Source organism: Saccopteryx bilineata, chromosome 1 (assembly GCF_036850765.1).
Source record: "Saccopteryx bilineata isolate mSacBil1 chromosome 1, mSacBil1_pri_phased_curated, whole genome shotgun sequence".
Classification (NCBI taxonomy): domain Eukaryota; kingdom Metazoa; phylum Chordata; class Mammalia; order Chiroptera; family Emballonuridae; genus Saccopteryx; species Saccopteryx bilineata.
Genome location: NC_089490.1, coordinates 377,235,681 through 377,252,036, shown reverse-complemented (window position 1 = coordinate 377,252,036; position 16,356 = coordinate 377,235,681). Strand labels below are relative to the sequence as shown.

Below are 16,356 nucleotides of genomic sequence, written 5' to 3'. Positions count from 1 at the left end.
GGGAAGAGGTCTTGGGCAGTTATTTAAATTTTCATTGAATCCTCTTGTTTGTAAGGCATTTATCCTCTCTAGAGAATAAACCTTCAATGTTTTTGTGGGGTGGGAACAATCACCCAGATGTGATGAGCTGGAGAAGGTATCTGACTGCTTCTTCAGTAGGCTTCCTGATAAAGCTCTATTTTCTGCTCTGTATCCCAGTTCTAAGGTGCGAATTAGGATTCTCCTCAGCCTTCACTATCACCAGTTTAGGAGTCTGCTTTCTTGGCTTTTCCCTCAGTTACCACTGGACTTTTTTTTTTTTTTAACAAGAAGGGGAATAGTTGGTGTTGTTGCACTTTTCATTTTTTAAAAGCTTGAGGAATCCAAGGAACAATGTGAACTGAGGAACAGAATTGAGACAGAGGAGCGATCAAAGGGACCAGAGGAAAAGAGGACAGAGAGAAAGGGGCTGATAGGATGGGATAAACCTGAAGGGAAGGGGGGAGGGCGCTTTAGGGAGAAGGGCAAGGGAGACGTTGAGGGGAATATGGGGGTGGGGGGATGCATTCCCAGCGACCCTAGAATCTATGTAAACACAATTAATTTTTAAAAAAAGCTTGTTAAAGTGTAGCTCTCTGGGCATCCTTCCTCTTAATCTAACTCGCCAGCTGTAGCATAGGCCCTAAATCCCCAACCTGTAACAAGGATCCCTTGGGAATCTGAGTAGGTGGTTCAGGGACCACAATTTGAGAAACTGGCTTAGACAGTGTTTTGCTGGAAATCACCAGGGTTGCTTGAATCTGGAAACTTCTCTGAAATTCCGTCACAGGGTCGTGGGGTTAAGGCTCAGAAGACCTTTTCCATGAACAGGGAAGCTACCCAGCTGTGCTGGTGTAACCCACTTTGGGGTGTGTTTTTTTTATGGAGTGTATCAGACAAACACTTGGGATGGTAGGGCTTCCTAAAAATCTTTTTTGTTTGGAAGGCTCTTTTCTGGGCTTTCTCAAAACTCATATAACCCCTTTGGGAAGCAAGGCTGTCAGGCTGGGAGGCTCTAAAGCACGTAGCAATGTGCTTTTTAAAACAGAAATTAGAGAGCATTAAAAAACAGGCCCACTTGCCGTTTGGTTCAAGGAATAGGAAATGGCCACTCGAAATTTGGAAAGACATTTTTTGGGGGTCTTTGTTCTGCTCTGCACTTTCACTCTTTGTGTCCAAACAATGCTCCTCTTTCTTCTGAGGCCTGCCTCCCAGCTTTGAACAACTCTAGAGTCTGATGAAAGCACCAGTACTCGAATCTTTGACCTTGTAATAATAGCCAAGGTCCTCAGCCTAGAAGCTGGGCCAGGCGTTGGGGTTCAGGCTGCTCGAGTGAAGTGCTCACAGCCTCCTAATTAGTTTTACTGCTAGCTCTTAGCGGGGGCGCCGGATCCGGTGCAGAGGGGCCCAACTGCCCTCCCAGATCTGCCCCTTCGGGCCACACAGCGGGGCTGACCGTGTCTTAGGCCTGAGGTCGCAGGTAGCGAGGCCCACAGGGACCCCAGGCCCACAGTCCCACGTCCCGCAAAGCTCAGCGTGTCGGGGCGCTGGGCGGTCGCGTTCTCAGCGAGTGCGAAGGGCGCTCGGCGGCCCAGGACACCACGTCACTAGCGACCTGACCCGCTGTTCCCGCCCCGGTTCCCGGAGACGCGAGCGACACGGGCCGCCGAAGGTAAGCGCTGCCAACCCGCACGCGTCCTGGAACCCGGCGCCCGGGCGCTGGCCGTTCCCGGGAGTCGGGGGTTCCGGCGGCTGCTCCGCGCCCCGGGCGCTGGTCGGGCGTCTGGCCCGAGTCCGCCCGCTCCGGGTTTCAAGTTCAGATAAGCGCCGGCTTTGCAGCTTCCCTTCCGCTCCTGCTCTTCCGCCCTGGACAGGGCTGTGGTTTTGGGGGGCCTTCCATGCGCGCGACCACGCCCCTGTGTGGCAGGGGACGGGACTGTCCCTGGTCACTAGCTGCTTCGCCCCCCAGCCTCACTTTCTGCCCCTGTCCACACTGCACAGCCAGGCCCGCCTGTCTGTCCAGAAACGTCCACCCCGACTCTGGTCCGGACGCGCAGCCTGCTTTCCCTTTGCTCAGCTCACGAATCCCCTTTTGAAAACATGCCGGAAGGGGGAGCTTTGGGCCAAGCGAAGGCAGAATTTTCTATCCCTAAAGGGCCAGGCCAGCCTCCCGCACACCTGGTTTTAATAAGAGCCCAGGGAGAAATATGGCCCGGGGCCTGAAAGATCCCCAAGAAATTCTGTCCATAAAGAGAAGGAAGGGTGCACGTGGACTGTACGTGAGCAGACACACTCACTGTACAAAGGTTCGCAAAGACCTCGTGCACTTTTCAGCTTCAGTTGTATGTTTGGAGAGGATGTAGGTGGTGGTGATGTTAGAAATGGTATATAAACAGAAGTTAAAAACACATTTATTAACATCGAGGACAAGACGATTGCAGTTATTTACAATGTATTCTTTTCTTCCCAGTTTTAATAACAAAAAGGAATATTGAAAAACAACTCCTGCCTCTTATACTCCCACTGTGTTAACCCATATGCTTGCATTTTTAAAAAACATAATTGCAACTATAAGCACACAGCATTCTTGTTTTTAAATTCTGAAACAAGGGAGGTAAATTACATCCCAACAGAACGGAAGTCCTCATTAATTCTGATAAAAAAAAGTTCCCAATACATGAACTGGAAGTTAAAGATTGTATCATGCTGCTTTCAGCCATGTATTATAAAACTTTAAAGGATAAAGGACATGAAAGGCTTTTTAAAAAGACCCTTGTGAGACATATATATATTCACACACACTCTTTTTTTGCATCTTCATTTAAAGCCAAGGACAAATTTCTTTCCAAGGTAGCACTTTGATCTTTCTACTCTAAGAAAATAACTCTTGCTCTACCTTGTACTAGAATTTTGAGAACACTAACATTCCTCAAACATTTCTGAACCCCTGATCAGCATTTAATCTGAAGCCTAGGGTCTAGCCCTTCGGTTCCCTCTTTGTGGAATTCTTTTCCTTGGTCTTCACTTTGCAAGCTCCTCCTTATTCAGATCTCTGCCCAAATATTCATTTCTCTGCCCACCCCCTTGCAACAAGTATATTTTATTTTCTTCAAAGCACTAACCACACTCTTAACTTAATCATTTGATTATTGCCTGCCCTCCCATTCAAGAATATAAAGGACCTTGCTGTTAATCCTTGCTGTTATATACTAGAATTATACCCCCACCCACCCCTACTTTCCCTGTGTTCACCAGGATGGATTTTTAGTGAATACAAAAAAAAAAAAAAAAAAAAGTTGCAGTACAGAGTGTAGATTTGGGAGCTCTCCCTAAATAAATGTAACCCTTGAGGAAATATCCCATTACTTGCCTTTTCAGAAAGGGTGACTTAGATGCAGCTGCTATCCCTTCTTAGGGCCTCATCCACCATGACCCAGGCCAGCTCCAGGAAGTACACTCTGGAGGCAGCGGGGCCTCTGGCATTTTTTTGGGTCTGGATTTTGAACTCGAGAGTGACTGAGATTCTCCCCCAGAGGCCTGGGACTGCTGGCTGCGCAAACCCCCTGACCCTTTAGCACTTCCCAGTGTTTGGCTGCAGGCACGAGGTTCCAAGGTTTCTGGTGGGAGCTGCTCGTGAAAGATGCTCTGTTATTGTTGGACTCCAGGCACAGGGAATAATTAGGGGAGTGACATGAGCTCAAGTGGAAGCCTTGCCTTGTGGGCTGGGCCACGAGGCTGCAATGGGCCTGCTCTCTGGCAAAGGACGTGGATTCCTGTGGATTCCTACGTGGTTCACTTCTCGGAGGAAGCCTTGGTGAGGAAGAGGCTGGGAGTCGGGGCAGAAAACTTTGGAATTTCCCATGGTGCCTGGGGGATTGCTTGTTGTTGAGAGCCACCCTGGGCAACACCAAGCTGGTAGTGTCTAGGCCTGCTTGCCTTTCCTCGGGGCCACACAGGGCTCCCAGGGTTTTGCAGGCTGCCCTGGCCAGGGCCTGCGTGTCCCGTGGGTGGAGCTGGAACAGCAGTGAAGAGAATCCAGTGTTCTGGGAGCTGTCAGTGGCCAGCAGGGCAGAAGTTTTTCTGAAGCTCTGCAGTGCCCAGCATGGTACCTGGCACACGGTGGGTGTTTAATAAAGGTTCATTAAAGTATAAAGCATGTGAGTGACCTACACACTGTTTCACGCCTGTATATATCGGTGAACATAGGCTCTGGAGGCCCACTGAGTGGGTTCAAATCCTGGCGGCTCCGCTTACAAACTGCCCATGCGCATGCGCTGTACCCCATGGTACTCATCCGTAAGATGCAGATAATAGTGTTACCACTTCGGAGGCTTGTCATGGGTTAGATGTAGTAAATACTGGAAAGCATTTAGAACATAGTCTGGCACACAGTAATAGGTTAAGTACTAAAAAAATATTAAAACTAAACTGAAAAAAGTAACAGTTACCTCATAGGGAAGGGAAGAGAATAGGATCAGAAATGGGCACACTGGGATTTCAAGTTATTGTCACTTTCTTTTCTTAAACTGGGTGTGTGCATATGTTTTATTATATTGCTATTGTTAATGCTTTAACATATTTTATGAGTGTTTTAGTAGCTGCTCAATATATGATAAAACACGAGAACTGCGCTCGCTGAGGTGTCCTATACTGCACTTAACACTGTGAAGACCTTTCAGAGGTTAGTTACCTTGTCAGATCTCTCTTGTTCTTGCCCAGCCTTCTGAGGGGAGAACTGTTATTGTTTTTAATTTATAGACTGCACTGTTAAATAATAGACCCAGGATTTATATCTGAGCTGTTCTTTTTTTTAATTAAAAATCTTTAGAGAAGCAGAGTAAGGAAGAGAGAGAGAGAGAGAGAGAGAGGAGAATTCATTTATCGTTCTACTTAGTTGTGCACTCATAGGTTGCTTCATGTATGTGCCCTGACTGGGGACTGAACCTGCAACCTTAGTGTTTCCGGCTGACATTGTAACCAACTAAACCAACTAAACTCAGCACCTAAACTCACAGGGCCAAGCCTGTGTTTGTTTTGTTTTTGTTTGTTTGTTTTTTGTTTACAGAGACAGAGAGAGAATCAGGGAGAGGGATAGGCAGACAGGAACGAAGAGAGATGAGAAGCATCAATCATCAGTTTTTCGTTGCAACGCCTTAGTTGTTCGTTGATTGCTTTCTCACATATGCCTTGACCGTGGGGCTACAGCAGACGGAGTGACTCCTTGCTTGAGCCAGCGACCTTGAGTCCAAGCTGGTGAGCTTTGCTCAAACCAGATGAGTCTGTGCTCAAGCTGGCGACCTCGGGGTCTCGAACCTGGGTTCTCCGCTTCCCAGTTCAATGCTCTATCCACTGCGCCACCGCCTGGTCAGGCAAGCCTGTGTTCTTAATCGCTAAATATATCTTTCCTCATCTGTTGCTGATATAGCAGGTTGTAGCTGAACTTTAAAAAAAATGTAATTCGTTACCCTATCGATGTCGATTTATCTGTGTGAGTCAGGATTGTCATAATCATATGTTACCAAATCATAACACAGAAGTAAGCTGGATACAAAACTGGTTGACTGCACATGGCCACTACTAACCCTCTCCTTCAAATTTTATATTCAGTGAAACAGCCTACTAGTCTCACTAGTTCACTTAATAAGAAATGTTATAAATTTTAATTTAAAGTAAATATATATATAACACATATAAAACCTCTATATAAAACATATATTGGGATTCCATCTAAGATTTCCTTAGCAAAAAGATTTGTGACGTGAAAAAAATTATTATTATTACTGGTTTTAGAATATAACAGGTTTAGGAATTTGATGGTGTGTGAAGCAGGGCGAAATGTCATTCAGTAATTTATGAACATAAAGCACGGTGTTAGGCACTTAGGGAAAACGATGATAAAAAGGACAGTTTGATATTTAGTGTTGTTTGTTAATGAAACATTAACATACTAATGACTGTTTTGAAACTTATGACAGTAATCAAAACTGATTGTATTATGAACTGCAGGATTCTTACAGTTAAAGCGTTGAGGAGAATCCAAAGAAAAGATCAATGATTTCACAAAGAAGCAGCATTTGAGCTGGCCTTTAAAGTTGGATAAAGACAAGGGGGCAAGGAAGGGGGTTCAGCCCTGACTGAGATGAGCAGGTGTGGGTGGGAGGAAACCTTGAGGCCTATTGGAGGAGAATGGAGAGCAGTTGAGTTGACAAGAGCATCCAGTTCCCTGTGGGGGGAGAAGTGGCTAGAAGTACGAAGGATCTCGCATGATGGACTAAGGGGTCTGACCTTCCACATCCAGTAGGCAGTGGGGAGCCACTTAGGGTTTCTAAGTACAGTTGTGACGTGCTCAGGGTTGTGATCTAGAAGCATTATTCTGACAGTGGTTAAGATGTTAGAGGGAAGAAAGCAGAGATAGGGAGACCAGTGAGAAGGCTACTGTGATGGACAGTCAATGAGAACGGTCATAAGGACTTAAACTCGCGGGGTGGCAGGGGAGATAAAAAGGTTGATGGAAGACGTATGGCTGGAGCTGAACTTACAGTTTGATAACTGATGGAATGTGTTGACAAAGAAGAAATTGAAAAAAACTCTGAAGATTGGAGATTGCACACTATTGACAAAATAAAGTAGTCAAGAGGAGGAGGAGGTAGACACATTTGAAAAATTACCAATGAGTGGGGATCCGAAAAAGCTGGAATTCCGATTTCTATACTACAGACTTCTCTGAGCCTTTAGAGAAAATGTGTCATTTCCCAAGTTGGCTACAGAAGTCCTGCTTTCCTCCTCATAGAACATAATCTGGAAATGTATCACGAGAGCAGGCCTATAGGGACAGAGCAAGCCAAGTGCTCTGGACTTTCAGACTGACACCTTTCACCACATCACCCCTGCATCACAGCAGGGAAACACCTCGCAGGAAGCCTCATGCTGGGACTCGGGTTCTGGAACCCTGGTCAGTTTCCATTTGCTCATTTCTTCAAGCTGCTATTCTAGGTCCTATTCCATCATGCCTCCTATTTATAGCACATGAAGAGTACAATAGCAACTTTAAAAAGAAAATGAGTGTGAGGTTTGTACTCATGCCTGAAGGGTTGGGTAATTCTGACTTTTTAAAGAAATACTCGACACTTTCTTCTGCAGGCCTGGAAGAGGCGGAAGCCCTGTTTCAATGATCGGTGCTCTTACTACTGCTCTTGTTTACACGTTTCCCTTAGAACAGGGTCCTTGGGTTTTGCAACATCAGGTATGTGATTTAACACTACATCATCCATCTCTGGGTCTGCTGCAAGCTGTCCAACTGACATTTAAAGACGTGATTCCAGTTCAGAGGTTCCCCTTACCAGAAAGTCAACCCTGTGATTTAAAAATATTGTGTGCATAATATAGTTTACCATTTTGACCCTTTTTGAGTGTATACTTCAGTGGCATTAAGTACATTGATGTTGTTGTGCAACCACCACCAGCATCCATCACCACAGCTTTTCCCTCTTCACTGAAAATCCATACCCATTGAACAGTAACTCCCATCCCCACTCTCCCCGGCCCCTGGGCCACCACTCTATACTTTCTGAGTGTCTGACAGCTCGAGGAGCCTCATAATAGGTGGAATCATACAGTTATGTGTTCTTTTGCATCGGGCTTATTTCACTCAGCGTAATGGCTTCAAGGTTCATCCCTATTGTAGCATGTGTTAGAATTTCCTTGCTTTTTAAGGCTGAATAGTACCCCATTATATGTGTGTGTGTGTGTATATATATATGTATATACCATGTTTATTTCTCCATTTATCTGGCTATGCACATTTGAGTTGTTTCCACATCCGTGTTCTTTTTTTTTTTTTCTGAGACAGAAAGAGTCAGAGAGAGGGATAGATAGGGACAGAAAGACAGAAACGGAGAGAGATGAGAAACATCAATCATCAGTTTTTCGTTGTGACACCTTAGTTGTTCATTTATTGCTTTCTCATATGTGCCTTGACCGTGGGCCTTCAGCAGACCGAGTAATCCCTTGCTCGAGCTAGCAACCTTGAGTCCAAGCTGGTGAGCTTTTGCTCAAACCAGATGAGCCCGCACTCAAGCTGGCGACCTCAGGGTCTCAAACCTGGGTCCTCGGCATCCCAGTCCGATGCTCTATCCACTGCGCCACCGCCTGGTCAGGCTTGTCCGTGTTCTTGATGCAGTTCTCTAAGCAGTCAGTCCTTCTATGGACCTTCCTTCCATACAAGTTGGAGATTCTTTTGGGTTTGATTCAATTACATTTGCATTGGTAATAGAAAATTGCAAGTCATTTCACTAAATCAAGATGTGAAATCAAACCTTAGAGAAAAAAAAAAGATTTTAAATCCCAACTTTGGGTGGGCTTGGATAGCAGCCTTTCTGTACTTGACTGGGAGTGGAGGGTGGGACTGGGCCCAGGAGCTAACTAGTGATTCCTGGCAGAAGAAAACCCCTTTTTGCTTTGGAAGGGAGCGGGGCTAACTTAGCAGTTCAGGGTTGGGGAGACCCCCTTGCTTTCCTAGATTTGGGAAGAGGGTAGAAAAGCAGTAGGTTGGTGAGCCAGTAGATCCCGGCCGAGCCACCATGGAAAGTGCTGCTTTGGAGGCTGCGGTTGGTTCTTAGCTTTGAGTTGGAGAGATTAGGCTGGAGTAGCGTGGAAACCACTACAGCCCTGAGCTCAGCCCAGTTTCCCACACCATCCTTTTCTCCTTCCCAGAAGACTTTGTGCCAGGGAACACAAAATAATTTTGATTGAGCTATTAGGTTGGAAATAATTTCAAAGCTAGTTGAATGAGGTTGTTTCCATTGCCAGCCTCGCAGGGAACCAGCTTTATCATTTGAATCTACTGCTTCCTAAATTGTGCATGAGGTGCCACCCATTAAATTCACAAGGTGCCGTAAGATATTTTAAATTTTTCAGGGAAACACAGCTGTAGTTGACATCTCTGGGACACCCAAGAACTATGGTTTGAGATGTGACGCGTTCATAGTTTCAACATTCGATTGTGCTACATTCCTTTCAGTGCTGACATGTCATTGCGAAACTGGGAGTTTACAGTCGCTTTGATGAAAAATCGAGACCCTGATGAAAATCAGAGTAGGAAGTGAGGGGAGTGGTGTCCAATCTGATCCCAATATTTAAGAAGCTGTGCAGTGCCCAATAGTTATGCATCATCCATTAATAAGCCATAATGATCCTTAAAGGTAAAAATGTATTTTTTCAATTTATATATATTCTTTATTTTTTCTCTTCCAGATGGCTTCTAAATTGTTAGAACACCAACACTTAAGTTGTTTGGATTTCACTACTTAACAAAAAGAACTGTTGAGGATTTCTTGCATCCTAAGGGTGCCGTAAAGATTACTGAAATGTTAAGGGCACCATGTAGCAATGGAGTTTGGGAATCTTTTCTTTAATCTATCAGAAAACCCCCAAAGTTGTATATTTACTTTTAAATACACCAAACACAGTGCTGAGAGTACAAGAGAGATAAAATAAACACTTTTCTTTGAGATTTTCTAAATTGCTTTATTTTTCTTATCATAACATTAATATGTATTAGTTCTTTAAAAAAAATCCAGGAAAGTGCAAAATGAAAGATAAAAACCTCCATATTCCCACCCTCTACCCACCCTCCCCCACAAAGATGATAACTGCTAAGTTTTGGTGGATATTGTCACAGCCTTTTTTTCTGTTTAGATTTAAGAATACTAGGTATTTTATTTAAAAATTGATTATATAAATTTTGTTTTGTTTATTGATTTAAAAAATTCACTAGATTACAGCTATTTTTCTATGTGAACACATAGGTTTTTAATAATGTATAATGCATAAATCATATATAGATTTACTTCAAACAGATTTATAAGTGCACTTTCAAGAGAGAAAAGCCTCTAAATTCTAGAACGTTCATGACTACCTGTAGGATGATTCCATTATAGTAGCTCAACCGTGCCCCCTTGTGGCTTAATGTGATATTTGACATTTTTCTTAGAATCCCTGTATGTGAGACCTTGTATACCGACATGGAGGACACAGAGGTGAATGCAATAAGATTAGGAGCTCACAGTCTGTAAGAGGAGATGCAATATATAATTAAGTAATTATTAAAGGAAATAAAAAGTAATTAGGGATCATAAGAGAGCATGAACTAAATACTGTAGATTGATCCACCAGTCAGTTAAAAGCTCACAGGCGGAAGAGGTTAGTCCCGCCGTGAAGGTGAGGGACTTACTTCATGGCACGCTCACAACAGCAGCAGCAGCGACAGTGGTTCGGTGGTATTTGTGGAATGCTTGCGGTCCAGGAGCTGCTCTTTGCATTCTTCAACAGAAAAGATGGGACTTCTCTTGTCTAGGCCTTTAACTTGGGTAGGGTCTCGACTCAGAGAGGTGAGGAGAGGTGGAATGAAGGCAGGAGGTGGTGTTTCAGGTGGGGTCACTGCAGGAGGAAAAGCAGGGGAGTCTTCACAGAGAGGAGTGGGCCTTGAAGACTGCTTGGAGCGACGTGGGAAATGGCCTTAGAAAGAGGTGAGTGCCTCGAATCCCAGGCCAAGGAATGTGACCGTAATTCTGTTCACAGGCAGTGGGAACCCAGGATTCAAGTTTGTTTGTTTTTTTTAAATCACGGTCATTTTATCAGAGCTGGACTACTAGAAAATTAACTTTCCAGCAGTGTGAAAGTTGAGAGACTCAAGGTGGAGGGCCCAGGTAAGAGGCTACGGCCGTAGTCTATGCAGAACAAAGAGTAATGCTGCTCTGAGGAGGAGCACCAGGAACTGGGGAGGACGGCGTGAATCCGAGCTGGTTAGAAAGCCGGCAATGGCGGGATCTCTCTCTTACTTTCACGTTTTTATTATTTTTGTAAAGACACGGTAACATTTGGTGAGCTCTAGATGGAAGTCTTTGTACCCAATAGGCTTATTCTACATGAACTAAATACTGTAGATCGATCCACCAGCCAGTGTTTATATGCTGCTTGACCCCTCTCTTCCGAGAAACTAGAGGGACAACATCTAAATCACATTATTTAGCCTGTGCTCTCGTAATTTTGACAGAGCCAGGTCCGCGGGTAGGGTGCATTATTCCCCGCCGTTCTTGAAGTTTGTGACTGTGGCATGGTATTTGGAGAATGGTGTTACCGTGTGTTCCTTTTTCCAGTGGATGTAAAACCAGAGGGAATTTGTGAACCCGAGCAGGGAGGATTTGGATTCGACCTAGGAGCTGATTCTAAGGATGAGAGAGAGTTGGAATTGCACAGCCAAGTGGCCTGCAGCGCACTGTTCTGTGGCCGTTTACAAAGATGAGACAGTTAATTGAGATGATTGGAGTTTATTATGTCATCCAAAATAATCACTCTTTAAATTTTATCTATAAATGCTTATAAAAGGAATTCTGTCTTTGATATGATAAGTACTGAGAGCAGTGATTCTCAAAGCAAGGACAGCGGTTTACTGGGGAGCCATTGGGATCTTCTTGAGGGGCTCACGCTTATCCCATAAATGTATAGGGTGTTCTTTTATAATAAAAAGTAACATACATAAGCTCATATTTATCCCTGATATGGCTAACCAGAAATGAGTCAGAGATCTTCCATTTCCTCGTTGCCACCGGCCTCCTGTGCCTATGTGGGCATGTCCCTACCCAGTCTGAGGGTCACCCATGTGGAGAGAAGTGATTTTATTGATCGCTCTTTGTGCCTTTCCCCAGTAACTTGTGAACTTCTCTGTACTTCATGGATCCTTTTAAATCTTTTTCCTTGAGAAACTGTCTTGAGTAAAGGTAAGTTGTACGGGCAAAGTCATGTCAGGTGTTTCTAGGGCATACAGGGCCTGGAGTTCAGTAAGATTCCCATGGGTTTTTTTTCCTCTGAATGTTAGAGAATATGCTTTTGCTCATGGGCAAAGAGGTGTGACTGAACGTAATATATAATATACTATAATGTGTTTCTTGAATTTGTGGATCACTAATTAGCATGCTTGAGCTATTTCCAACTTGGCTGCAGTCATAATTCAAAACTGATATGTCATTAGTATACAGCGGCATCATATTTCAAACCCTATCAGATTACACTTATGTACTTTATCACTTTTTAACCATTTAAATTACATCCCTGTTAATAGGATCTATGTTTTAATGTCAACAGGCAGATTGGCGGATTGCATGGTTCACGTCTAGTTGAGTTTTTATGGCTAATTGGGCACATATGTACTAAACTAACCCCTCTATTTAGAAGTGAAGGATTTTACTTAAAAAATGAGCTTATTTTTATTACAGGCAGCTTAGTTTCATCTGCTTAAGTAGTTTTTAAAACATGAAGCATTTTTTTCAGCACAACTGTATCTTGATGTGTTAACTGTGTTTTCTAAATGTAGATTTCTTTCACTAGCTTAATGGGAATTCACAGAAATCATAGCCTTTTAATTAAAGCCAATGTGTTTCAGTGCCAGAGATTCTGAAGGATTCCAGTGAACCAAAGAAGATGCATTTCTGCAGCGGAAGTGTGCATATGAGACCCTTCAGAACCTGACAGAAATGCCTGATGGAAGGGTTGGAAACAGGAAAAAGATTAATAAAAAGAACATCAGAGTAATTTTCAGAATAGCTTAAATTATGTGCATAGTGAAATAATTTTCTACACCAAAGGATGGTTTGATTGAAAAATTGTGACTCTTGCATAGTCTTAATACAGTAAAGTCTAAATCTAACTTTAACCCATTTGAACTAAAAAAAGAGAGCCTCTGATAGCTATATTTTTCAAACCTAAAATTGGTACAAGTGACTGTGTTTTCAGAACTAGTTCAAGTGGTCTGACAAGCAAAACTGGGAAGAAAAAGGAACAGAACAATTTGTTTTTTGTTTTTTTCTTCTTCTTCTCCAAGTGAGAGGAGGGGAGATAGAGAGACAGACTCCTGCATGCACCCCACCCCGATGGGGATCCACCTGATGACCCCCATCTGGGGCCGATTCTTTGCCCATCTGGGGCCAAGCTTGCAACTGAGCTATTTTTAGTGTTGGAGGTGGAGGCTCCACAAGCCATCCTTAGTGCTGGAGGCCAACGTGCTTGAACCAATCAAGCTATGGTTGTGGGAGGGGAAGAGGGAGAGCAAGAGAGAGAGAGAGAGAGAGAAAGGGAAGAAGGAGGGGTGGAGAAGCAGATGGTTGCTTCTCCTGTGAGTCCTGACCAGGAATCAAACCCAGGACATCCACACGCAGGTTGATGCTCTACCACTGAACCAACCAGCTAGGGCCAGAAAAGAATATTTGAAATCTAAAAGATCCTTGAAAACTGGGAATGGATGGTCATTGTAATAGCAGCTGTAAGGAAATCACAGGATACACTTGATTACAGTTTTGTCAAACAGAAGGAGCCTGGGACCAGAAGTCAGACAACTTAAATTTTAATCTCTGCCCGGCACTTAACTAGCTGTGGGACTAGACACAGTGATTATATCTACCATAACCCTTTCAGAGTTATCGTGAGGATCCCAATGAACTGTTGTGTATAAGAGCTTTTTGAAAAGTAATGCTTTAATTTCTTTTTTTTTAAAAAGGAAATAATGCTAAAGCATTACTTCTATAAGTGGATTGTTTCTGTGGTTTTGAATAACCCCGGCCAGATAGAGAACCCGCTTTATTTGTCATCGCCTCACTCAAGTGCTTAATTAATACCCACCCTGTGGAAGGACAAGCTCTGAAGACAGTGCTGAATGAATGAATAAATGAATGGATGAAGGAAGGAATGAATGAAACAATGAATGAATGAATAGTTCTCTTTGTTCTGGCTTTATTTTCTCCCTCAGAGACTTGGGCCAAAAAAATAAAACTAAATATGTGGTTTTGGATTCTTCAGAGTGTTACACAGGTGCACTCTTGGTACCCATCCAAGTCTGAGCCACGTGTATAAACACATACGGTCCGGTAGACATCTAGTGTTACATGTGTACAGGATGTTTGGTGGGATATTTGTCTATGAGAGTGAATTTGGCAACTAGAGCCCTAGTTGCAACTGCAACATTGTAAAGAAAGTGGGTGACACGGCGTCCCTCCCCCAACATGGGGCCTGTTTGGCCCTCCAACTTGCAGTCTTTGGCTCAGCCTCCTCTCTCCTTCTGAAGGCCTTTTATGGAGGTTATAGGGGGAGAAAGAGAGAGAGTTTCCTATGCTGCAGCCTTTTGGGGGAACAGTGTTCATGAGTTTCTTCTCTTTCCACGAGGGAGGGACAGAGGCTAGGGGGTAATTACTTCAAAAAATTAAGGAGAGAAATTTCTTTCCCTCCCTCCCTCCCTTCCTTCCTTCCTTCTTTCCTTCCTTCCAAGAGGCAGGAAGGCAGAGACAGACTCCTGCGTGCACTCAGACTGGGATCTACCAGGCAAACCCCCTACAGCAGGGGTCCCCAAACTTTTTACACAGGGGGCCAGTTCACTGTTGCTCAGACCATTGGAGGGCCGGACTATAAAAAAAAACAAACTATGAACAAATCCCTATGCACACTGCACATATCTTATTTTAAAGTAAAAAACAAAATGGGAACAAATACAATATTTAAAATAAAGAACAAGTAAATTTAAATAACAAACTGACCAATATTTCAATGGGAACTATGCTCCTCTCACTGACCACCAATGAAAGAGGTGCCCCTTCCAGAAGTGCTGCGAGGGCCGGATAAATGGCCTCAGGGGCCGCATGTGGCTCGCGGGCCGTAGTTTGGGGACCCCTGCCCTACAGGATGATTCTCTGCCCATCTGGGCCCCCTGCTGTGTTCGGCAACTGAGCTATTTCAGTGCCTGAGGTGAGACCATGTAGCCATCCTCAGCACCCAGGGCCAACTTTGCTTGAACCATTCGAGCCATAGTTGTGTTGAGTGTGGGAGGGAGAGAGAAGGGGGAGGGGTGGATAAGCAGATGGTTGTTTCTCCTGTGTGCCCTGACTGGGAATTGAACCTGGGACTTCCACATGCCAGGCCAACACTCTACCGCTGAGCCAACCAGCCAGAGCTTCCTTCTTGTTTTCAAGAATGGAAAACTGGCTTTACATTCCCCTATTGGACACCTGCGTGGGCAGCAGCCTTGCAGACCTGTCGCCTGGCCCCATTGAAACAGACTGGAGGACTGGAAAGGGACGATGGCAGGATGCTGAGGGGCGGGCTGGGGGCAGCCCGCACGTGCGCTGGGGGTTGTGGCAAGGATGCCCGAGTTCACTGTGGGCAGGTGTGCATTGTGGTGCAGGGCTGTTGGGTGTGACTCTCTTGCTGGTTCCTCACCAAGAGGATGGCCCGCTGGATGAGGAAGTAGCCTGAGGAGTCACACTTCCCGCTCCAGCCTGCCCTGCAGGGGAGGCAGGGGAGGAGATCTGACCGTTTAAACTGAACCATTTAGCACAAAACGACTCAGAAGTGATGGGACTTGCTTGAGACCCACGATTCCAACCGGGAAGGGAGATTTGACAGGACTCAGTGGAGAGCAGTGATTAGGAGACAGAACACAAAAGAAATCCGAACTGTCTCATGTTTGGATGGCAGCGAGCCGGGACTCTTCCATAAAGTTATTACACTGATTAGAAACTGTCCTCGTGTGGTTTGACTCAGTTACTTCATCACAGAATCCAGACTCTGACCAGAAAAGACCTTAACGGTAATTCCACTAGGTTAGTGGATTTCAAATGCTGTTCCGTGAAGTCTGGGGGGGGGGGGGGCGGGGAGGCAGCCGACAGAGGTTCCTCAGGAGCCCCTGGGGGAGGGCTCAGGGGGTGTGGAGGAGGCTGAAGGTGCTGAGAAGGTGGGACTTCTGCTCCCCCCTCCCCTAGCTAGGAGAGTTTTGCTTTTATGTGCTTTATATATCAGACTTCTTTCTTTATAAGATTATTTTTGTCCAAAGGGTTCCCCAGTTAGGAAAAAAAAAAAGCGTTCTTATAATCCATCCCCCTTATTTCTGAGATAAGTTAACGGAAGTCTAGGCTGGGCAGGTGACAAGCCGTGGGCCACAGGGTCAGGACACAGGTCATTTGGTTTGGCACGTTGTTCCAAACTGACAGGGGGGAGTTAGCCTCATGGATTCAAGGTGCATTTGTGAAGAAGCTACTAGATAGAGTCATGCAGTAGTTTTCCCTCTTCTTCTTTCTAAAAGATTCAGGCAGTTATTGCCTCCATTTGGTGCCTTTACTGCCGGAAAAATAACAGCCAGCGGGGGCTTTCTTGGGTTACCTCGCTAAAAGATCTCTGCAAGTCAAACACTATTAACTTTAATGAAGCAGCTTTGATGGTGGGGAAGAGACAGCTGACACCACATTTCCCTAACAATAAACCACTCTGACAGATAAAAACAAACAGGCTCAAGATAACATA

At 44.7% G+C, this 16,356-nt stretch overlaps 1 protein-coding gene across 5 annotated transcripts in view; it reads left to right on the top strand.

The window, feature by feature from the left end:
* Positions 1–1,329: 1,329 nt before the first annotated feature.
* The window catches only part of LOC136318621 (uncharacterized), a 193,063-nt gene continuing 178,036 nt past the window's right edge, over positions 1,330–16,356 (top strand). For 4 of the 5 annotated variants that reach the window (XM_066251214.1, XM_066251209.1, XM_066251210.1 and 1 more), the window contains exon 1: positions 1,330–1,690. The gene's annotated coding sequence lies outside the window, so the exon portion shown is untranslated. Of the gene's footprint in view, positions 1,691–7,188; positions 7,262–16,356 lie in introns of those variants that run through there. The other variant, XM_066251211.1, reaches the window with a different exon arrangement.